Source organism: Neophocaena asiaeorientalis, unplaced genomic scaffold, assembly GCF_003031525.2.
Source record: "Neophocaena asiaeorientalis asiaeorientalis breed wild unplaced genomic scaffold, Neophocaena_asiaeorientalis_V1.1 scaffold52, whole genome shotgun sequence".
NCBI lineage: Eukaryota > Metazoa > Chordata > Mammalia > Artiodactyla > Phocoenidae > Neophocaena > Neophocaena asiaeorientalis.
The window spans coordinates 5,002,327-5,027,157 of record NW_020173927.1 but is presented as its reverse complement, the minus strand read 5'-3'; positions in this window follow the sequence as shown (position 1 = coordinate 5,027,157).

Sequence of the window (24,831 nt, the reverse complement as noted above, 5' to 3'; positions counted from 1 at the left end):
AAAAAAAAAAAAAAAAAAAAATAGCACAAATTTAACTTACTATGTTATAGTTTCCACGGGTCAGAAGTCCAGGCCCAGCTCAGCTGAGTTCTCTGCTGAGGAAGATTTCCCAAAATTAGAATCCAGGTGCTGGCTAGGTTGCATTCTCATCCAGAGGCTTGACTGGGGAAGGATCTCCTTCTAATATCCTCAGTCGCTGGCAGAGTCCACTTCCTTTTGGCTGTAGAATTCATGGCAGATGCTTCTTCAAAGCCAGGAAAAGGCAGTCTCTGTGGCTTCAAATGTCTCACCTGTGGACCTGCCTTAAAAGGATTTATCTGATTAGATCAGGTCCACCCAGGATGATCATCTTTTGATTAACATAAAGTCAACAAATAAGGACTTTAATTATGACGCAAAATCCCTTCAGCTTTGCCATATAATGTAGTATAGCCAGGAGTGGTAGCTGATTACCTTTGCTATATTTTATCAGTTAGAAGTGAGTCCCAGGACTTCCCTGGTGGTGCAGCAGTTGATTCTGCAATTCCACTGCAGAGAGCACGGGTTCTATTTCTGATCAGGGAAGTAAGATCCTGCATGCCACATGGTGCGACCAAAAAAAAAAAAAAAGAAAAGTGAGTTCCAGGGCCCCCACTCATTCAGAAGGAAGGGATCCCACAAAGGCATGGACCACCTGATGCCCACAGTTTCCTTCCATGTGTCTTCATGTGTTGACAGGACCCCTCGTGTACAAACATGTTACCTCAGGCACAGGCAGCGCCCCTGTCAATCACCATTGGCATTGCACGACTCAAGGGCTTTTCCCTGAAGCACCCGTAAACTTTGCCTACAGACCTTGGACCCTCATGCAGGCAGGCTGAAAGGAGGGGGACTTAGTGTTTGCCAGCAGGGCCTGCAGCCTAGACTGACAGTAACTGGTGGGTGGATGCCCCAGTGCCCCTGTCTTTGGTCGTGATGATGCAGGTTTATTCCTCTGTCATCCAGTTCCGAGCAGGACTGATCCCCAGTTTCCCAGAGGCAGCATCCTTGACAGTGTATCATGATTGGCTCCTCCCTTCCCTGTGTCACTTCCATACACCCCTATGGGGCATTCCTGAGGTCACCTCCCAAATAAGACACCTGCCCCTTGGTCCTGGCTTAGCTCAGCATCTGGACCCCATGCAACACAGTGGTTATGTCTGTACAGCCAGGTCCTGGAAGTATACCCTGGCATGGGTCTATAACTTTCCCAGGGCTGCCATACCAAATATCACAGACCTGTGGCTCAAACAACAGAGGTGCATCATCTCAGAGCTCAGGATCTGGAGACCAAGACCAAGTATGGGCAGGGCTGGTTCCCTCCAAGGCTGTAAGGGAGGCTCAGCTCTGTCCCCTCCCTTGGCATCCTTGGTGTCTATCTAACCTGCTTATAGATGCATCTCTGCCTCATCTTCACATAGTGTTCTCCCTGTGTGTCTGTGTTCAAATTTCCCCCTTTTTAATAAGGACAAAGCAGCTTCTTCAACAAATAGATTGAAAGGAAATTGAGAAAACATGGAGTGTCCTGCCTCTAGTTGTGAGGAGCGAACTCAAGCCAGGCCAGCCCTACTTCAGGAAACAAGTAAAAAACAAACAAACAAACAAAAGGTCATGAAGAACCTAGGGGTAAGACAGAAATAAAGACACAGACCTACTAGAGAATGGACTTGAGGATATGGGGAGGGGGAAGGGTAAGCTGTGACAAAGTGAGAGAGTGGCATGGACATATAAACACTACCAAACATAAAATAGATAGCTAGTGGGAAGTAGCCGCATAGCACAGGGAGATCAGCTCGGTGCTTTGTGACCACCTAGAGGGGTGGGATAGGGAGGGTGAGAGGGAGGGAGACACAAGAGGGAAGAGATATGGGAACATATGTATATGTATAGCAGAATTACCAAAAACTTTTAAGATTTTCTTTCCCTGTTTTTGCAGGAAGAGTCAAATTTCTGTGTTTTAGTCTCTCCCTATGATAGTTTCTCTCTTTTTTGCCACACTCTGTGTATACACAGTTGAATTTATATCTTTCATCTTCCTTTTGATTTTTAAGAATTGCTTTCTAACTTTGTGAAATATCATTGTGGGTGGGAAGTTAAATCTCCAAAACAAGATGTACACTTTTTCTCTCCACATTGTGCTTTCACTCATTTAAAAGTAACCCTTTGTATAGGTCATAGTTTATCAGTTCATGGTAAACCTATGAATGAAGGCATGCAGTTAATGAATGCATGTATGTGTGTGCATATATTATATATATGTGTGTGTATATATATTTCTATCCATCTATCTATAAATAGTCTATCATCTATTTCTGTATATGTATCATCTCTCTATTATATATCAATCCATCTCTATCTACCTCTATTATCTATCCATTTATCTATTGTCTTTCTATAATCTATCTATCTCTCATCTACCTACAATCTCTCTATTGATATATACCTCTATATCTCATCTATCTATCATTTATTATCTACTTCTATCTCTAATCAACCTATCTATATGCATCTATATATCCATATATCATTTATCTATATGTACCTATGCATCTATTTATCTACCATCTATTATTTATCTACCTTGATCTCTTATCTATCTATCTATCATCTAGTTATCTATCATCTATCTACCTATTATCTTTCTCTTCCTCTCTCTCTCTCTCATCTGTTTATGAAAAAGCTGCTATTAGATATTGAACAGCACACAGTAGAGGACTGTGACCCTTGAAAAAATGGAAACTAGCAAGGCGGATCTTCCTTTTGGCAGACATGTTTCAGGAGGTGATGCGACATGAGAACACAAGTGGTGCACAGCAGTTTCATGGAGCTGAAGTGAGATCAGTTAAAGTCCACAAAGGCTGGGGTATTTGAGGTTTGCAGCACAGAAAGTAGAGAAGGGAGCACAACAGAGACAAAGCCCTAGAAGTTGACACAGGGTCCCCCTGAGCGTTCAGGTAGATGCCAACCTCCAAGCTGTCTAATGAGATACAAAGTTGGGCAAACAACGGTCAGTGGGAAGCTTTCAGTCCAAGCACGGCTGAACCGTGAATAATACTGAGACCAGCTATGGGAACCCCAACCAGCCAAGGTGGGAAGACCCAGACCCATGATGCTGGGTCCAGTATACAGGGGAATGCCGCTGGACGACGCCTGGTTCTCCTCCCAGGAGCTGCATTATTTTACCTTTCAACAGGCAATAATTGAAAGGGCCTGTTTCCACAGCATCATCAGCTGAGTTTGTTGTCAAATTTTTGGATGTTTGCCAATCTGATAGTGATAAGGATTTCCACTGTAGTTTTGATTTATGTTTCTCTAATTATGAGAGAAGTTAATGTCTCTTCATAGGATTAAACACTACCTGCATTCTTTGACTATGATCTGTCTATTTATATGTCTAGCCCATTTCTCCAGTTTTTCTTACACTTTTAGAAGCTCTTTACATATTAGAGATATTAACTTTTTGTCATGCTTGCAATTATTTTTCTAGTTTTTCATTTTTCTTTTTATCCAGCTTATAATTTTTTACAAAGATGTTTTTGCAAGAGTTTTTTAAAAATGTCCTCAACTATATCAATCATCCTCTTTCAAGTTTTACAAAAAATTACCTATGTTTTCTTTTATTATTCATGTGGTTTCATTTTTCATTATAGGTCTCTGACAAATTTAGAATGTATCCTGGTATATGATGAGATAAAATGATCCAACCTAACCTTTTTCCATCTGATTGGTTATCCCATTACTGTAACAACACTTATTAAAAGGTTTGCTTTTTCCTACTGATTTAAAATGCCACCTTTATCATGTAATTCATTTCCCTATGCAATTGTACCCACTTCTGGACATTCCATTCTGTTTCATTAGTGTGTTTATACATCGATGTGCAGCAGCCCCTCTGTTCTCATGTACCAAGGTCCTTTTTTTGATAGAAGTATAGTTGATTTACAATGTTTCAAGTGTAGAGCAAAGTGGTTCAGTAATATATATATATATATATATATATATGTTATTTTTCAGATTATTTTCATTATAAGTTACTACAAGATATTTAATATAGTCCCCTGTGGTATACAGTAGGTCCTTGTTGTTTATCTATTTTATATATAGTAATATATATCTGTTAATCCCAAATTCCCAGTTTAGCCCTCCCCTCCCCCCCCTTTCCCCTTTGGTCACCACAAGTTTGTTTTCTGTCTGTTAATCTGTTTCTGTTTTGTAAACAAGTTCATTTGTATCATTTTTTAGATTCCACGTATAAGCCATATCCTACGATATTTGTCTTTCTCTGTCTGACTTACTTCACTTAGTATGGTAATCTCCAGGTCCACCCATGTTGCTGCAAATGGCATTATTTCATTCTTTCTCACAACTGAGTAGTATCCCATTGTGCATATGTACCACATCTTCATTATTTATTCATCTGTTGATGGACATTTAGGTTGCTGAGGTTCTGTAACATACACAGTGTATCATAACTGTATCATATCATATCATATCATTGGTCTTATTTATACCATTGTCCTGGCCATTCATCTTTGTTTCTTCTTCTAAGTGAACTTTACAATCCACTTACTTCCCTGGTGGTCCAGTGGTTAAGACTCCATACTCCCAATGCAGGGGGCCCAGGTTCCATCCCTGGTCAGGGAACTAGACCCTGCACGCCTCAACTACAGATCTCGCCTACCGCAACTAAGACCCGGCACAGCCAAATAAATCAATATTTTAAAAAAATCAAGTTATGTCTTTCTAGAAGAAAGAAACAGCTGCTATCATAGTTGGAATTAGATTAAATTTACAAATTCATTTAGAGGAACCAATATTTATGATGCCAAGAATTCCCAGGAGGAACACAGTGTGATGTTAGGTTGGTCCAGGCGTCCTTTCCTATTTTTTTTTAGTACAATTCTCTGCTTGTCTATTTTCACCATAGAAGGCAAAGTGAGAATTTTAAGTATGGATTATGTCATGGCATCTCTCTGCTCAAAACCTTCCAATAATAAATGCTTCATCCCAGCCAGAACAAAAGCCAGACTCTCCCAGCAGCTCCACAGCCTTAGTAATTAAACTGGTCACTCCATAAGCTCTAGAACCTCATTTTATCCCCTCCCCTGCCCCTCTCCCTCTCCATCCTCAGCTGGCTTCTATGTTCCAAACTTCGAGCATTTGGCCTTTCCATCCTCTTAGAAACACCCTCCCCAGCCATGTACCCACCTCTCCTAAGCCTTGCTAGCTGCTGTCTGCTCATGAGGTCTCCCTGCCCATCTGTGTGCAAGGGGGATCTCCTTTGCCCTGAACTCCCCATCTTCCTTCCAGGGCTTATTATTTTTTATAACTCTTACTACCTGATAAACACATAATTTTCATATTTATTGATGAGTCAATGCTTTATGTTGAATTAAAGTTGCTTCCACTGATGAACCCCCTGCTCCAGAGCATTCCCTGGCACATAGTAGGTGCTCAGCTAACGTCAGTCAAACTATTGCGTGAACAATTAACATGGAGGACAGCAGCTCTCTGCTCACTGAATCTGTTTCTGAAAATCTGTTGGAAATACAAAATACTCCAGTGGGGTTCCCTGACAGAAATGGCAGGACTCAGCCACTGGAAGGGCAGTGTGTGACTTCTCTTTTCTCTCTCACCTCCTTCTGCCTGCCTCTCCCTGTCCTGGGTACAGATACTTACAGCAGATTTAGAAGAGATTAGCATTTCCAAGCGGTTACGTGGAGAATTCCCTGCCCTTTTGTCCCAGGCCAGACAATCTCTGAGAAGTGTCACCATTTAATCTGATAAATGGCAATTGGTTCTGCAAATAAATCCAGACCCAGACGTAATCATCAGACCTCCGAGGTGAATTAAAATAATTTTATCCCTAAGGAAGCCAGGTTCAGTCTCACCGAAGGCTTTCTTTTGTACCATGAGAAGGCCTTCTACACCTCCCCTCCACTCACGCACAGCACACACACATGTGCACAAGTACACACACTGCACACACACTATATACACGGACACCACACGCACACACACCAAACAAGTACACACATGTGCAAAACCACATGCATGTATGTGCACACACAGCACAGACACCACACGCACACACACCAAACAAGTACACACATGCGCAAAACCACATGCATGTATGTGCACACACAGCACAGACACCACACGCACACACACCAAACAAGTACACACATGCGCAAAACCACATGCATGTATGTGCACACACAGCACAGACACCACACGCACACACACCAAACAAGTACACACATGTGCAAAACCACATGCATGTATGTGCACACACAGCACAGACACCACACGCACACACACCAAACAAGTACACACATGCGCAAAACCACATGCATGTATGTGCACACACAGCACAGACACCACACACACCACACACAAGTGCACACATGCTCGCACCCACACGTGTGCATGTACACACACTGCACACGTCACATACACACACACCACACAGACTCTCATCATTGCTGACCTGAGTCCCTGCAAGGTGGGGCACTTTTCCTATTTGCTCATTCACCTCATCTTCCTTTTTGTCTCTGAAAAAATAATTAGTATCTTTTTTTTTTTTAATTTTTGCGGTACGCGGGCCTCTCACCGTAGTGGTCTCTCCTGTTGCAGAGCACAGGCTCTGGACGCGCAGGCTCAGCGGCCATGGCTCATGGGCTTAGCTGCTCCATGGCATGTGGGATCTTCCCAGACCGGGGCACGAACCCACGTCCCCTGCATCAGCAGGTGGACTCTCAACCACTGTGCCACCAGGGAAGCCCAATTAGTATCTTATTTGAAGAAATCACTTCCATTAACCACTTACTTAGAATTTGAAACATTTGAGCACCATTTAATTGTATGCTGTTAAAATTTCATTTCCAGAATACAAGGAACCTGTCAGTTTTATAGGCACCATTAGCTAAACAGGAAATAAAGAGATACAGTCCACTTAAGCAATGGAAAAGTGCAGATTTATTTATTTTTTTAACATCTTTATTGGAGTATAATTGCTTTACAATGTTGTGTTAGTTTCTGCTTTATAACAGAGTGAATCAGTTATACATACACATATGTTGCCATATCACTTCCCTCTTGCATCTCTCTCCCTTCCACCCTCCCTATCCCACCCCTCTAGGTGGTCACAAAGCACCGAGCTGATCTCCCTGTGCTATGCGGCTGCTTCCCACTAGCTATCTATTTTACATTTGGTAGTGTATATATGTCCATGCCATTCTCTCACTTTGTCCCAGAAAGTGTAGATTTATAATCTCCCTGATTTTCTTAGAGAATATCAAAGAAGTTGAAAATTACAGTTTGACACTGAAGAGGTTGAAATGAAAGATCTCAGTTTGCAGAGATGTGTTTTCTGTGCGTGGCTGCCGGATGTAAATGAGAAGTATGTGCTTGGTCCCAGTTATCCAACACAAGCTCGGCTGGTTGAAAGGATCACACTGGTTCACTTCAAAGCTCCAGACCCTGTCTTCATAACCAAAACCAGAGGCAGAAGTTCACATAGGAAACCATATAGTTTCCTTTTCATAAATGTTTATTATGGTGTATAAAAGACTACGAGGCACAGTATGCTTGACCTCTTAATCATGTGTCTCACCCACAAATCAATTTCCTCATGAATTATCCCAGAAGCTGGTCCCGAGATCACAGAGCATCTCCCCTCAGCCTTTTGCCAACCATGTACCTGACTGACATCCTTCACTGCGGGGACAGAGAAGGAGGCTGACATTCCTTAGAATTCAATGCTGAGTGCTGCTCTCAGGGAGGCCAGGAGCTCCCTGGGAGGAGAGGGTCTCCCTTAACTCCCTGCTTCAGTGTTTCAGGGCCATGCTCGTGGGCTCTGAACGTGCTGCCGGGCTGCATTGCAGGAAAGGCCTTCAGTCCCAGGGGCTTCCCAGTGGGACCTGAGCTGGTGACTGAGACCTGCCACCATTCTGGATGGTGAGGAGGTGACCCACGTTGGGTGATGCCCTATCCTCTCCACCCTCCTCTCCTAGGGGTAAGACGTGGTGGGCACTCACTGGTTCTGTCTAGAGGCTGAGTATGAGACCCCACAAGGCCCTATCCAGGGTCCTGAAAACCTGGTCGGCATGAGTCAGTGGCCAGCAGAGGCCCCTTGAGGAGGGTCAGGTGAGGACTCAGGGAGACCCTGCCCTGTGCCTGCTGTGCCCAAATATTGTGAGGACATTGTTCCTTCAGGCTGAGCACCTCCCCAGACCTGCACCTGTTCTGACAAGGGACGTGGCTCCTAGCTAGACAGGGTCTCCCCTCCTCTGAGCATGGTGTTACCTCTACCCAGCCGAGTGGCTCCTGAGCTCTTAGTGGGAACCATGTTAACATAGAGCGCCTCTCGATTGCTCCTTCCTGTTCCCTACAAAGTGGTCTAAGGACCATGTGTCTCCCATTTTCCATCTTGCATTTCTGACAGGTGTCCTTTCTGTTGTGAGGTGATACCTCGATGGAAAGCATGCAGGTGAACAAGGTAACTCAGGTGCCTGTGGAGTGAATGAGACCTTCCAGAACTTGGGAAGTGAGAAGAGTTTCTCCTGAGTGGGCAATGCCACAGAGCACTTTTAATTGATCATTTGATCTCATCACAAACTTAAAGCTGGTTACCGAATTTGTCTTTCGAGCCTGACACTAATGGGCTAGGTTTATTTCATCACCCCTAATAGGAAATGAGCACCAGTGATTCTATATTACACCAGCCTGACACATCTACACGTTGATTTTGACATGTTTTCTTGCAAACACATGGTTCTAATGAATGAACGGATACAACGGCGACCAGGAAAGCCGGTGTGGGGAACTGCCTGCCCTTTCCACTCCACACGTGAGCACGTGTCTCCTACCCTGAGGCCAGACTCCTTCAGATGAAGGATGCCCTACCTGTCAGTGCAGACACAATTCATCTTTTCAAGAGCTATCTTGGATCAGATGATTTGGCTTTTTAAAATCACAAAATGAAACCATCATAGATTTAGGGTAGAGTGGATGTGATCATTTCCTTATGATGATCAGTTGATGCCACCAACTCATGTGAGATGAAATCAGATCAAGGGAGATCAGGATGTTGCTATTTGTAACACCGTCCTGCATCTACAGGCCTGTAGTCTTGGGCTCCTTCATTTGCTCCTGTTTGCCGGGTGTCACAGCCTGGGCACTGTAGACTTGGACGTCTTCTGTTTTGTTCTGCTTTCTTTACTTTTGCTTACAATGCCTAATCTGTGGGTTTCCATCCATCACGGGTGAGCATAAAGGATGCCGGATACTATCAACCAACACAAGGAGATGAGGCTTGGGGATGTGGATGTTTGCTAACCCACTTCTCTGAATCTCGTTCTTTCTACTGGTTGGTCTCTTTGGGGAAATTATCTATCTTTTAAGCATTCTTTTTCATGCTTTCCATTTTATCAATATTTGCTCTTGCTCTTGAAGATATACACAAGATGCACCTTACCTCTGAAAATCAGGATTCTGCAAAACAGGTGCTGAGAATTCTTGGGCTACACAGGGATCAGAAGAGATATTGACAAGACCCAGCTTCTTTTTGCATTTTGAGTAATTCCATGCATACCCCAATATATCATTTATTTCATTATATCATGTCACCCGCCTGGGGAATGTCTGATGCCCATTTGCAGAGGGAGCCAGGAGTTCTCATTGGTCCCCTGTGTAACAAAAATTCTGCCCTTCCAACAAACCATACTTCTTCCTCTCCTACTTCTAGTTCTGTCTGTGCCTCTTGTTTAATTAATTAACAGGTCTCGGTCCACCCCAAACCCTGTCTCATTATGTAACTGCCTTTCTCTCCCTCCTTCTCTCTCCTCACTTCCCACTTTCCCTCTGTGGTGCTCTAAGCCCTGCAGTAGAATTCTGTTACCTTGAATAATGCTTAGATTTTCTGTTGAAGCCAACAGCTAAAAGCACTCGGTTAAGTCAAATATGAATACAGGTATTTTGGGCAGAGACTGAAATAACTCTAAATATCTATTCATCAATAGATAAGTTTAATTGATTAATTGATTAAAAATAAAGCAATTTATTTTTTTAATTTCCCTATGTATAAATCGTAAAAAAAAAACATTTATTATTCCCTCTTAAGATTAATATATTCTCTGAAATCATAGTTTACAGAGAACAAAGGAGAAGGAAAGAGACATTCTGTCTGTGCTGGATTTTTTGTGTTTGTGTTTGTTTTTAATTTGAATATGGGACTTGGACCTCCTAGGACAGATAGGCTCAGAGAAATAAAGACAATAACGTGGACAGGACACCAACAGGACACCCAATACCCAGGAGAAGAGCAGTTTCCAGTCAGCCCCTTAGCCAAGGGAAGGGAAGTTCAGGTGTACCTTAATCTTACTTATGTTTCACAGTAACTAGTTCTCCTACACTCCCATTGTGCATGTTTCAAAATCTAAACCTGCATACTATTTGGAAGACTTCTATTAGAATAATTGAATAACCCAGAAGAATTAGAATCAAGAGAACTGTTATTCTGGGGACATTGGTTGTGGATGTGCCACGAACCCCCCCTTGTTTCTTGTGGCAGGCGGAACACACAGTGGTTATGGGCATGTGATTTCAATTCTGGTTCCAGACTTTCCTGTGCCCTGTCATAGTGGGCCAGTCATTAAATTGCTCAGTTTCTTAATACGTTGATCTTAAAATTGGGTATACTAATGCTGGGTCACAGGTTCTATGTAAGAACTGAATGAAGGAATAAATATAAAACTCTTAGCAGAATTCCCGGCGTCTCTGTGTTACATGGTGGCTGCTGCTGGAATGATCATGTACATGGTTTTTGTTTCTTTCTTTCTTTCTCATCTTTTCCTCTTGTTTCTGGTGTGCAGAGTAGAATCTAGAAGGATGGTGGGGAAAAACACTTTTCCCATATGATTGGATCTGAGAATGCCATACTGTTTTCATTTTACCTCTGCACAACTGTTAGAAAAGTTTTTCATAAAGTAGAGTCTAAAGGAAGAAAGTAAGCGTCCAATAGAACAAATGAAGGTCTGATGTTAAGACAAAGGTGCTGGCGTAAAAGGACTTCCTCTCACGTATTTCCTGAAATAAAACAGTATTGACTTGCAGGTAACAAATAAAGGTCAATATCATTAATGCTCAATATAAGAACTTGTTCAACCCCAAAGTTGCCAGGTACTACTGAGTGAGCACTTAGGACCTCCCGCCCGAACCCCTTGGGGTGACTGGGGTGCCACATCCACCTGGCTGGAGTCTCTGGTGCCGGGTGCCCTCCAGGAACTCAGCCTCACACGTGGGTGCTGAGCACTTCTCACGAGGGTCCCAGGTTTCACACCAAGGTCCACCAGGAGGCAGAAGCTGGAAAAATATTAGGAGAGTCTTCCTTTTCATCTCTGATGTTCTTGAGCATCTTATACTTACAAAGCATTTCTGATATTTCATGGAAAATGTCAGACCATCTTCTCTGCAATTTCTTGGGGAACATGAACTTAAGAAAAATTAAAGGATTTCCCCTTTTCTCTCTCCATGTTAACACATGCTTGACTCTCTAGATTCTTTGTAGCTAAGTCCCATGTTCACATTCTCTGTCCTTCCTTGCGACATTTTTCATCTGGAATCTCTAGACCCATAGGTGAGTCATGATCCAGAATTTAATTTATCCTAAGTTTAGTTTATAATAAGGGAAGGTAATGATCATGGTGTCCTTCTATCATTTTTCTTTAGACAGAACCTTCCCTGCCATAAGTTGGAGCACAAGACCATAAAGGTATGATGCACTGCTTTCCAGTTCTCTGTGTGAAGAGTGTGGACCAGAGTGCTGCGTCCTAACCTACCACGTGGCTTTCAGGGTGTCACCTTGGTTCTGTGTCTGAGCTTCTTCTCCAGGCTGAGTGAGCAAAGACAGACATGGAAGGCTCTTTGAGGAGACTGCCATGGTCACATCTGAGTCCGTCTATGATTCCAGAAACTGGTGAAAAGAAAATGTCCTGTTTTATTGGAAGATGGAGGTAATTATCAATCGGCAAATATCTAGTAAATTAAAATAATTATTAGGATATCCCAGAAAGTCATTATTTTTTACAATGGTGAAAGAGGGAACATCACCACGTTTCCTCAAACTCCAACCTGCTGATCCAGCCCTCCGTGTTTCCCGTCCACTCAATGGAAAAATTATCAAGATGACTGCTCTTGAATCAGAGAGACCTAAGGATCCTGCTGTAGAGACCTCACCCAGAGAACCTGACTTCTGAAGAAGGCCAGCAGGGTAGTGACAGCAGACCTCCAAATATCCCTTAATCCTCCTGCAAGACGATTTGGCTGTTTGTCTTGTAGGTGGCAGAGCTATAAGTAATAAAGGTCTTGGGATCGTTTTTCTGGGAACCATACACATAACTAACCTGTGGTCTGTGGAGTTAAAGATGTACTTGGCTTCTATCTGCTGAATGGGTGGCTTTCTTTCTCTCATTCAGGATCTGCATTTGCATTAGAAAGACACACAGACAGACGGGAAAACCTGAAGCACTAAACCTCGCTGTAAGTCAAGATTTTCACCCTTTAGTTTAGGGCCATCTGACAGGGTCGGGATAGACATTCTAGACCTCACATCTGTATAGGCACAGGGCAGGATCAGGGCATTCATTGTAGCTTCTTATTTAACTGCTGACACGTTTTAAAACCTGGGTCTTTATGAAGCACCTTGTTTCTGCTCTGTTCTGCTCTGGTGTGTGTGTTTTTCCGTATAAAGAAGCCTTGTCTAGCTCCAGCTCCAGAAAGCAGGGGTAACATGAAGTGAGGGAAAGCTGGAAGGGTCCTTGGTAACTTCCTGCAAAAGCTATAATTTTTACAAGTGTTTTTGCTTTAAATGATCAGGTGTTGAATGTCTAAAAAACACCTCTTCATGGGTTTCCCTGGTGGCGCAGTGGTTGAGAGTCTGCCAGCCGATGCAGGGGACACGGGTTCGTGCCCCAGTCCAGGAAGATCCCACATGCCACGGAGCGGCTGGGCCCGTGAGCCATGGCCGCTGAGCCTGCGCGTCCGGAGCCTGTGCTCCGCAACGGGAGAGGACACAACAGTGAGAGGCCCGCGTACCGCAAGAAAACAAACAAACAAACACCTCTTCACTTAAAAATGTTCTCTATACAAAATATGTTCATCCTTTTCTATTGTATCAACATTTCTCTTGAGTTGGCCATCCAGACCCACTTGTCTTGCTGGGCTTCTCTGGACCAACTCTGAGCAGCAATTCTTCTCATCAACGCCTTCTGCATGGGTGGCCCTGGAAAAGAGACCCTGAGATTTATGATGCTCTTGCTGGAGGTTCTGAGTTCCACACCAGCTCTTGGTTTCCCTGTATTCTTCCTGGAGTGCCAGTTCCCTATTATAGAGCAAAATGGAATCACTACTTTCTTGTTTTCAGTGGAATCCGAAAATAGCAATACTTTCTAATTTCTGGGAAAATTGGCATGCTGATGTTTTGAAGGGCTTTGTATATGGGACTAAGTTGGTCTGGTGATAAATCTTTACCACCTGAGCTTCAGACTCAGAATCCTGGCTTCAAATACCCCAATTCTGAAAATGAGAATGGAAAGAATATAATAATTACAATAATAATTATCTCATAGGCTGAAATGAAATGGTCTACATACATTGCTCAGCACAACGCCTGACTCATAGAAAACACCCTGAAAATAAGAGGAAAAATAAATGTAAAAAGGCATGATTTATTATTTTTCTTTATCCAGTTAAATCCAGCTTAAGCTCCATTCACCGAGGTGGCCCTGAATCCAGTTTTGTTCCTCCTGAGAACATCTTCTACTTTCTAAGGTGATGTGGGAGGTCCTGAGGCTCATGGAATTTTCCAGAAAGAGGTCCCTCTGTCAGTCTGTCTCTTCTCTTTGTTGGCACACCAGGCCTCTGATGGGCTCCAGGAGGTCTCGGGGAGTGGGGTCCTGTTCCCTTAAATAAAAGGGCAGCCAGGCTCCCATAGGTGAAGACCAGCTGGGGGATTCTAGCCTGGTGCCTTGGACGTGACCGACACCAAAACCCTGGAGGATGGTGGATGTCGGATTTATGGAAGAAGGCAGTATCACATTTGTTGGATGGAATTTCTCCATAGACAGGGTGGAAACCTTACTTAATGTACTTTTTAAATTAGAAAGATGAGAAAATGAAGGGCTCAAAGGAGTTTAATATCTCAGCTCAAGGTTCCTCCTCCTGGCAGAATCAAAACAGAGATTCTTTTCCCCTGACACCAGTCCAGGTGACAGTTTTACTCTGCATGCCACCTGCTTGTTTGCTAAATCTGCTCTCTATGAGTTCATTTGAGCCATCAATTGAAATGCTGGGGGGGAGGATAGGTAGAGATTTTAGGTTGGAAAGAGCTCAGACTGCTTGTCTAGGAGACAAATGTGGGGTCCGGAACAGCTGAGGTGTTGATGTTGAGTGAAAAGAGAGCATCAGAGGCCAAAGATTTCTGTTCAGCCAGAAAGACATTTCCTGCCAGCCCTGGATCTGGAAGCATTTTACTTTCCCTCCAACATCCCCTCCAAGCTTTTCAGAAGGAAAATTTTAGTGAAAACCAGCAAGGCAAAAAAGCATTTCAGTAGAAAGAAAAGCAGCCATTTCTTTCTGAGGGTAACAGGTAGACCCCATGCGAGGCTTCCCTGAAATAGATAGACAAGGTGCTCCCTGTCCTGGGTGGGAGCCGTCGGGCAGGTCTATTACCAGTACCTGCAGGAGCAAATCACAGGTAACTGGAACCAGAGTCACGTTTTAAGAAGACTTTGAATTGAAAAGCAACTGTTGGGTTACTTGGGCCCCTGAGAGATTGATGATGCTTAGTAATTGGAATATCACCATTAAGACAAGGAAGAACCAGGACCAGCAGTGTGGATGAAGAACAGCCTGCAAAACACATCATGCTCAAGAAGGGCAGAGCAAGCCAGAGGAAAAAGGAAGCACAGACAGCTCTAAGGCAGAAATGCTTTGTTTTCACCTGAATAACTCTTCACTAAGAGTTGTGCCAGTTTCTAAGAGAAAAGGCACCTACAGTTTTTATCACTGCTTCACTGCACCTAAGAGTTCCCATGTATTAGTATCTGTGCTGCTGAAAGCAAGCGTCTCTCTTCTGGTGTTGGTGTGAGGTCACCCTTTAATGACCTGTATTCTAATTCATTCCGTAGATAAGTCTAAGCATCTTCAAATATACTTTTAATTTTCTTTTATTGGAAGTATAGTTGATTCAAATATACTTTTTATTGTTGGCTTAGGAGACTTTGCTTAAAAACTTGCTTGAGTTTCCCAAACAGATGCCTGTATGGATTGGGTAACAATAGTGTGATTCTGGGGGAAGACTTGGAGAGGGGACCGCCCTCACCCTGTGGGTGGCTCAAGCACTGTGGCATCTGGCAGCACCAACCCTTGAGTGGTAGAATTTCATGGCTTACTTTTCTTGGTCTGAACTGTTACTCAACCACCTCTGCCTTTCCTGCCGCTCCATTACAAAATATTCTTCAGATGCTTCCATTAAAACAAACAAACACAACAGTTCACTAGGTAGGTGGGTGGTGTTTATATTTCAGAACTAAAATACAAAACATGCTTAAAATATGAGAAAACAATAAATACCAGCTCTAAAAGACAGGGTCCCAAAAGGAAAACCATGAATGTAGCTATTGGATGAAACGTTGGTTTGGACATAAACCAGCAGTACAGCATCAAGTGTACAAGTAGCTTATATGTTGTATATATGTTATATGTTGGAAGAAAAGAAATGCAGCCCGTGAGGGACATCAGCACTTAAGTGCTTCAGGGTAAAACCACCAGGGTCACATATGGGCCATGGCAAAGACAAACATGTAGAGATCTTCCCAACTGGTAAACCATCTGGTCAGTTTTCCAATGGCCATTGGTCTCCTTTTTGATGACACACAAGCATCTTGGACTCAGTGTGGCCAAGAGGAATATGCCATCTTTCACTCTTTCATAGGCCCCCAAATAAATCTTCACCAAGACTCCTGATCCAGCTGCCCAGTTGTTCAGGTATATTTCCTTCTCTCCACCACCCCCCTTTACTGCCCAAGTTCAGGTTCCTCCCACCCTTTTACCTGGTTCATAGCATCAGCCTCTCTGATTTTCCTGACTCCAGCCTTGCCCCCCACCCCACACTGCATTAATAGTGATAGTTCTTAACTGCAATCATATCTGTAACCCTGCTGTTATCTTCACATGGACCACTCTCACCTTCAGGGGGTCCAAAGTCTCCCACTTGGGTTATAGGACTCTTCATTATCTGAACTGAATTTGCTTTTCCAACCTCAACTCCGTCCTCTCTCTGACCACTGGAGCCCTTCCCAAGGATTCCTCTTTCCACTCAGCTGGCCATCTCCTCATCATCCTTAGACTTTCAGCTTTTCTCTCCCCTCTGGTCCTTATACTCTCCTGTGTGCTTAAGGTACAGGCAAACATCCTAATCCCTCATGTCTCATCAACTGATGACTCTCTATTCATTCCAACTCCATCAGACAATAGTCCTGGAGGATGGGGGCTGTAGGTTGCTGAGGACTTGATTTCTGGGCCTTTCAGAGAAAGTGGTCCAGGGACATTTGTTGAATAGAGGGATATAAGAGCACTCGCAGCTATAAAGTTTAGAAAGGGAAGCAAGTATGAGAACAAGGACAAAGGCAAACACGGACTTTTGTACTGTCCAGAGATGGGTCCGGGTGGAAAGCTCATCTTCAAGGGAGGACTGAGTCTGGAAGGGAGGCTGAGAGTCCTAGAGGAAGGTGGAACACAGGCAATCTCCACACGCAAGGATGGATCAGGGAGCAGAGGAATAAATCCAACCAATGTGGGCAGTAGCAATAACGTACACACCTTGAGGATGTTCTCAGCCTAAATTTTTCCCAAGTTCAGTGCAATTGGGTCTTATTACAGAGAATCAAGCAGACTGAAAATGTTTGGGTTGAAATTCCTGACAAAGGGTTTTTCTCCTCCCAATGTAACCTACACATGTGTAAACACACAAATACATGTAGTCACACATAAACACACAGACACTGACCCACAAACAACACTCACACATATATCCCCAAATAATAGATCAATGTCATAACTGGAAACAAAGGCTTATGAGTAGGCTTTTTACATTCTGAAAGCAGCAGCCCTCCAGCCCACACAATTCCTCACATAGATGCTAAAGTGCTCTGCGCGTGTGTGCTCTGAGCTCAGTTGAGGAGCCTTCCACGTGACCTCACTTAATACCACAGTGATCTTATGTCTTTGGTATTACCATCCACTTTTCAAATTACAAGTCGCCATTTGGGTAGCATGTGATATCCTCAACTACAGATGTTCGCTCTGCAAATTCCAGTGACCTATTAAAATGCATATTTTAGAGGAGCTAGTTGTTAAAGTAATTCAACAATGAGAGTATCCACCACATGGCCTGAGTGTGATATAACAAATGCGGGTATCAGCTTGCAGAGAAAGGCAGGTCGAATCATGCAAGCACTACACCCCCCTCTGTGCTGGACACAGACTTTCCTGAAGCCCTAAGCTCAGTTTTCTGCACCAGAACATGAGCGGTGATGAATGAGTTGGCAAGGATTCTAGAAGCCGGGGGGAGCAGTACATGGTTAGGGTAAGGATGGGATGCTGAGAACGACATTCAGGACTGCGAGTGCGTTCCTCCAAGGATGGGGACCAGCTGCTAGCTGTCTTCAGTGGGCGAAAGAGACGTGAGAGGAAATGAGCTTAAACTCCATCATAAGGTAATAATTTGAGATATAAAACACTTCCATGGCTGGAATGGGTTACCATGGAAAGGGATGGAATCGCCTTTCCTTAAGGTCTTTAAAACTAAGTTCTGGCCAACTTTGTTAAGGTTTGAGTGTTCCTCTGAGCTCAGAGTTGAGGATCTTGCCCAGAAACTCATCTTGTCCATGTCTATGGACGTCTATCTGAATTCTTAAATGGTGTTTTCTTTTCCCTCCCTTTCTCTTCATGTCCTTCTTCATGTTTTCCACTTTTTATTTACAAAACTAAAATTTATTATTTTTGGTGTAGAGCTCTTAGTCCTGACAAATGCATGCAATCATGTAACCCACACGGCAATAGAATTATGGACATTTCTCCTTCTGATTTTACATCATTTGTCCCCAGTAATGCTAGTCTCCATTTTCTCTATACGTGTAAAGATTTAATAAAATCTGTAAGAGATTACCACCAAATTGCCTTCTCCAACCCTATTTCTTCAATAGGCAAAATAATGTGTCACATCTATATATACACACATATATATTGTTCTCTATAAACTATATATATTATATATAAATATACAATAAATATGTCATATATAATATACAAAATATATTTATATATAAAAATATATATATTTTATAGAGTATCTATCTATCTATAATATCTATATATATATAGAGAGAAAGAGACAAAGAGATAGAGAGACAGAGAGGGGTTTCCATATTCTCATTTTCCCAGGACTTGGAGTGTAAAGCAATGATGGCTTAGAATGAAGCTGGTGAGGCTGCTTGGCTCCGGTTCTGTGATAGGAGTTAATAAACTGACCTGGGAAGGAATGAGGATAGGAAATTAAAAAACACAAAACTAGGAGAACCACGTTCCTAACGGAATGAATCTGCGCTAGAATTGGAAGTGTGTAAGGTAGCGATCACAGGGACAGGAGGCCTGTGTGAGCATCCAGAGGTCCGAGGCGTTTCCTTCCCCACACACTTTCCCCATCTCTGCCAGCAGGGCAGCAGGAGGCACTCCTTGATGCAGGAGAGCAGTGAGGACAGCCTGGAGCGAAGACACCTCCTGACTCCTGGAGTGGCTTTTCAGAGTCAAGTGTCTTGGAATGTGAGGCTTTGTGTTGTTGGAATCAGGAACCCATAGACTGAATTCCAAGGAGCCTGAATTCACACACTAAGGCATAGCTTGAGAAAGGGTACAGTGTGATCTCCAGAGAGGACACGACTCCTGTTTGGTCAAAGACTGGGGCTCAGAGAGACAGGAAGGAGCTGAGAAGTAGCCTTGAGTATTGCCTCTGGCCGTCCTGTACTGAATTCAGAAGGGCTGCAGAAGACACGCCTATTAACACAAAACAACAGCAACAACATAAACAAAAACATCCGAAGGATACTGGTCCTTGGAGGCAGGAATGCAGTTCCCAGAGAACACAGACGTCCTGAGAATGTTCATGACATGCGTGGTCCCAGAGAGCAGGAGCAGAGGAGGCCAAAGAGCACCGGCCGGCAGACTCAGTGTCCTGCTTGTGCCCGAGGTGGGCTGGCCAGATGATGAAAGCTTCCACGCCTCCTGCTGGGTCACAAGAAGGCTCAGGGACTGGACAAGGATGGCCAGCCGCTGAGTGGTGTTTATCGGCAGATAACAAGTAAGACCCTGGGAGGTACTAGTTGACAGGACAAACACCATGGGGCCAAGACTGCCCAGAAACCAGGAAGGAGGGGTTACACCCCAGGGAAGGCCAGAGGACCCAGCAGGGACAAGGGGCTCCAGAGCCATTGTCCAGGCTGGGTGATGCACCCATGGAGAAGCGTGATCAGAGCAGCAGGGGTCAGAAGTGGAGAAGGAACAGCATGTTCATGTGTGTAGTGAGGTGCCCTGGAGCTTTGCTGAGTTAAGAGGTTGCACATCCAACTTTTAGAACAATGGGGTTCACAGGCTCAAGACAAGGTTAAATTAGACAAGGTTAAATGAGACAAGGTTAGTTACATGCATAATACATATGTAATCAGTTTCAGAGACCTTGTCCTTGGCTTGATTTTTATGATACACACTCAGAAATCAAGGAAGCTCTAATCAAGGCCACTGTAATTCACACGCCTGCCTTCCCTCCCTCCCTCCCTTCCTTCCTTCTCTTTCTTTCTTCCCTCCCTCCCTTCCTTCCATCTCTTTCTTCCCTCCCTCCTTCTCTTCCTTCCTTCCTTTCTTTCTTTCCTTCTTTCTTTTTTTCTTTCTTTCATCCTCCAGAAAGGTGAGTGCTGAGTCCATTAGAAGGACTATAATCTCCCCTTCCCCATTCTCTCTTTTCTTCTGCCTGGATCATTCCTTCTTTATCTTATTCTTCTCACACGATGTCTCCCCATCTTTTTTTTTTTTTTTTTTTTTTTTTATCTTTTTTTTTTTTTTTTTTTTTGCTATAGATTTCCAATCATAGCCCATTTTGCCAAAGTCAGAAGAAAAAATATATATCCATATACACGCACATATAAGAAGCACACCTATATGCAAGGACACACGTTACATGTGTTATTTTGTAAAGTTGTTTTTTAGTGGCAAAAAAATAGATGAATTGAACTTAAATCTTTCTTTGGAAAACACATTTCTCAAAGTGTGGTTGTTTAAAATTACAGATTATCCTCCACACTGCCGAGACTCAGCCCTGGGCCCCAGACAAGCCCACTCTCAGGGGTGGCTCAGAGAAGTGTGTGCTGGCACCCTTCTGCTGCCCCTGGTTTTCCCCTGGCTGACTCCAGGCTGTCCCCAGGTGTACCCATGTGGTGGTCTCCGCAGCACCCTGTCTGCACGGTGCACAGCTGCCCGATGGCCGGAGCTCTGCACTCACACTGGGATTTCCCTGCTCAGACTCCTTGGTTTTCTTTGGCTCAGGCTGTCACCCTTGAATTATACCTCCTTGAACTGCACAGGGTGGATTTCTGCCCAGAAGATGCTAAGAAACCTCCACTCCCCGCAAGGAATGTGGTGTCTGTGCAGCTCTGGTTGCAGTAGGTGAGCTGAGGCAGTGGCAGCTCCCAGATCAAGTGCTCCAATCCTTAGAGGGCTTGGATGTGGAGGGAAAAGGCGCCTCCTGCTTGGGGCGAGGCCTCGTTTCCTCCAACCTTGCCTGGTCCAGATGAATAGGAAATCTGAGAAGAGAGCGGGGATTAGTCTTTTGTGGAGTCAATGTTGATCATTCCTCACCTGCCTTTAACCGGTCTTTGCCTTGCTGAAATATCCTTTTATTAAATTTTAATCAAAAGCACAAAAACAGATTGTTTATCATAGGAAAGACTGACCTTACTGTAAGTTTTTCTTGCCTGGCTGGTCTTAGCAAAGTTAGCAACTTGACAAGAGGTGAGTAGGTTTCCTTCAAGAGCACAGAACTGCAGGAGGGTTAGTGACTGTCTACAGGTGATGGGTAGAGGAGGATGAATTCATGTTGCCATGATTGGAACCATGTGTCCCCTTTCACATAGGGTTTACTGAGGAAAACCCATCTGCTTACTGGTGGTTGTATCTATGTAACATTCCATGGAGAGGGAGTGAGCTGATGAAGGGAGCTTTAAAGTTTGCATCCCTACGTTTGGTCTTCTCTGGATGGTCTTACATAGTTAGTCAGAAGTTTTCAGGGTGGATCATACTAAACAGTGTGCATGATGCACTTTTGGCCTCAGGTGAGCTCACGATATAAAGTCTTGGTTTATTTTCAGGAAAGGCAAACATAAGCATCCTTTGTGGGTAGATACACTTACCTTCTAAAGGGGTATTTAAAGAAACATGCTGCGTCTGTGCGCTGGGCCTGCTATTCCATCCTCAATGGTTTCTTCTACAAGCCCACATTTTCCACTTCTCATTCTTACCCTCTGAGATGCCCTTGAATAGCTGAGTGATTGAAGGCAATCAACATCCTAGCCTAAGAGTAATTAGACAAAAATGAAACAGGGAAGGATGTATTATCCTCTGAGATCATAAAAGATAAAATTGTATTTATTTATAAAGTAATACATTGTTATATAAAAATACATTTTTATTTTATATTTCATATCTATTATACAATAATTTTATAATAAAATAATTTTTATTTTTTTTACTCAGAAAGACTGGGGAAATGATCAAGGCTAATCAGATTTCTCTGACCTTGAAAATTTCCCTTGACCCTGAAATATTAATGACAGATCTCTAAAACCATCTTTCTGCTTGTTCCTCACTGGACTCAAGTATGCGTCCCTTCTAAAACAGTAGGACAAATACAACCAAAAGGAACACTGTGTGGGTAAAAGGACTCGGAAAAAGTGAGAAATAAGTAATCGTCACTTTTAAATTTGTAAATATTTACCAGCTCTGCACTGGTTTTCCACAGCTGGCTTTGAGCACAATGATTCCAGTAGAGAAGACTATCTCCTTCTGTTTTCTAATTATTTTATTCCTGTTATCAGGTGACAGACTACCAAGCTGGACGAAATTGTCCTTTATAATTTCAAGTGTATGTTTTCATATTGTGGACAAAACCACATTGATTTTTGTTCAAATTGAGAAGCAGATCTAGGAAGAGAAGAGGGCAAACAAGGGAAGGAGGGTTTCCCTTAAATCTTTCTTTGGTGGGAACAAGGTCAAGCTTTGCTGGTCCAGGGACCACGGACGTGACCTTATTTCTCCTCAGTGTCTCTGTAGTTTGAATCTGCGTTTCTCAGACTGTGATGTCAGACCTGCAGTGTTAGCATCCCCTGGGAGTTATCAGAAATGCATTCAGATCTGTGGAATCCAAAACTGGGGAGGGCGGGTCCAGCAAGCTTTCTGGGTGCCCCAAAGTTAAGAGCCAGTGTCACAGAGAAGTGTTATGGGTTAAATGCGTCCCCCACATTCACAGGTTACGTCCTGACCCCAGCACCTCAGAATGTGACTGTTTTTGGAGACATGGCCTTGAAAGAGGTGAACACATTAAAATAAGTTCAGCCAGGTGGGTCTTGAGCCAACAGGACAGGTGTCCTTTTAAGAAGAGGATATTAGGACACAGACACACACAGAGGGATGAACATGTGAGGACACAGGGAACAGACCACCATTTAAACACCAAGGAGAGAGGCCTCCAAGGAAACCACCCCTGCCAACACCTTGATCTTGGACTGCCAGCCTCCAGAATTGTGAGAACATAAATTTCTCCAGTTTATGGTGCTTTGTTACAGCAGCTGCAGGAAACTAATACAATAATGAAGGTGAGGAAGGTGATTAAAGTAAAAAAAAAAATCCAGGTGAATGTTGGCCAGTTCATTTTGAGAATATTCAAGAAAAAATATCTGAGTAGGGTTTCCTGTCTCATCCATGGCAATCCCAGCTCACCCAAAAACACACCACATAGATTCACACATGTGCTTCTCTACATGCAGAGTGTAATATTGAATTATTGCTCAACTAGTAACAAACCACTACAGTTTTCACATAGATTTTAATGTGTTTGACGAGCTTTAATGATCAGGTAGGACGTCACTGGCCCCAATATCACCTGTGGCACTTCTCTTAAGATGTGACTGATGATTGGTGAGGCAGGGGTATGTTGGAGCTTCTCCTACCCCAAGCCGCACTTCAATGGTGAGTTTTGGTTCATCTTAGACAAAGGAGGATCTGTGGTTCCATTAGAACCTATGCTCAGGCTGCCTGAAGACAGAATGTAATCCACCCACACCCCCAGGCAATCCCCCCATCACCTTCCACACCCACTGCCATCCCACACACCTCCCAACACTGACACACATACACTCACATGCACATACACACACACTGTCCCCACAGAATCTCCACTCACAGGTGTCCCTACACCCCACGCCCACCTCCACACACACACACACCAGGTGGAGTGACTGGAGCCTGAGCAGAACTTTGTCCATTAGAACCTAGACCAAATGTCCTCTCAGGGCTCCTCTCTCCCTTCTAGAGGTTTTGATAGAAGTGCAAACATAGCAACCGACCCTTCTATTTATATATGTGGCTTTTGAAAAGGATGTTTAGAAAACATTCCAAGACTCAAGTCTTCATGGTTGGCCATGGAAACCTCATGTGCTGGTGAGGATTTGAGTGGTTCCCACTTTGCCGAGTTCTGGAACTCTGCATGGTGTTTTGATAGGAATCCAAGGACATGGAACCTCTCAACATCGTCTTCATTTATAGATGCAGTCGAGTATACCCTGAAAATGGCCAAGATGAGTGTTTGCATAATAGTTGTTAAGTTACTTATTAAATACCTCTTGTGGGTTTAAAATTCTTTACATATGTATTATCTATAAGCCTGAAAGCTTTGCAAGACAGATATTGGTATCTATATTGTAACAAATTAATATCTCAGAGAAATTAGGTAAATTTCCCGAGACCACATAGCTGGAAGTACTAATTCTGGACTCAGATCTGTGTCTGTTTCATTCTTCCATTGACCTGTCCTTCCGTTTTCCCAGTGCAAATTCATGCCTCTGTATGACGTCATGCACAATGCTAGATGTGTCTAACAGCGCTTGTGAAATCCTCCTACAGAATCCCACAACTTGGCAAATTCTGACTGAGAATATTTCAAGGACTGATTCACTGTTTAAAAACAAAGACATAAGGACAGATTCTTATCTTCTTAAGAGTTCATTTGGGAAACACAGAGTTCCAGGTATGATACTGTTAACTTAAGAGTTTTTCTTTGTTTTTTTGTTTGTTTTCTTTTCCTCAAATTGCAGCTGTAACATTAGTCAAATTCCTTAATAATGTGCTTAGGAACTCTTTAAGATGGAAAGGAAAAAAAAGTTTTTAATGCTGTTAATTATGATCTTCATACTTTTCTGATTCATGCAGAAGACTTTATTGCTAAACTTACCCAGAGTAATTTAGATAATAAGACTTGAGAGCCATTGTTCTCATGTTTGTAACTTTAATAGTCTAAGATTGTTGGTAAATTGCCCAAAAAGAGGGAAATGCTTTTAAGCTGAGTGGCAGGAGGATAAAGTCAGACCATTTATATTCGTGTTACCTTTTTCCTTCCGGACTCAGTTCAAGATGTGTGAATTGCGCACATGC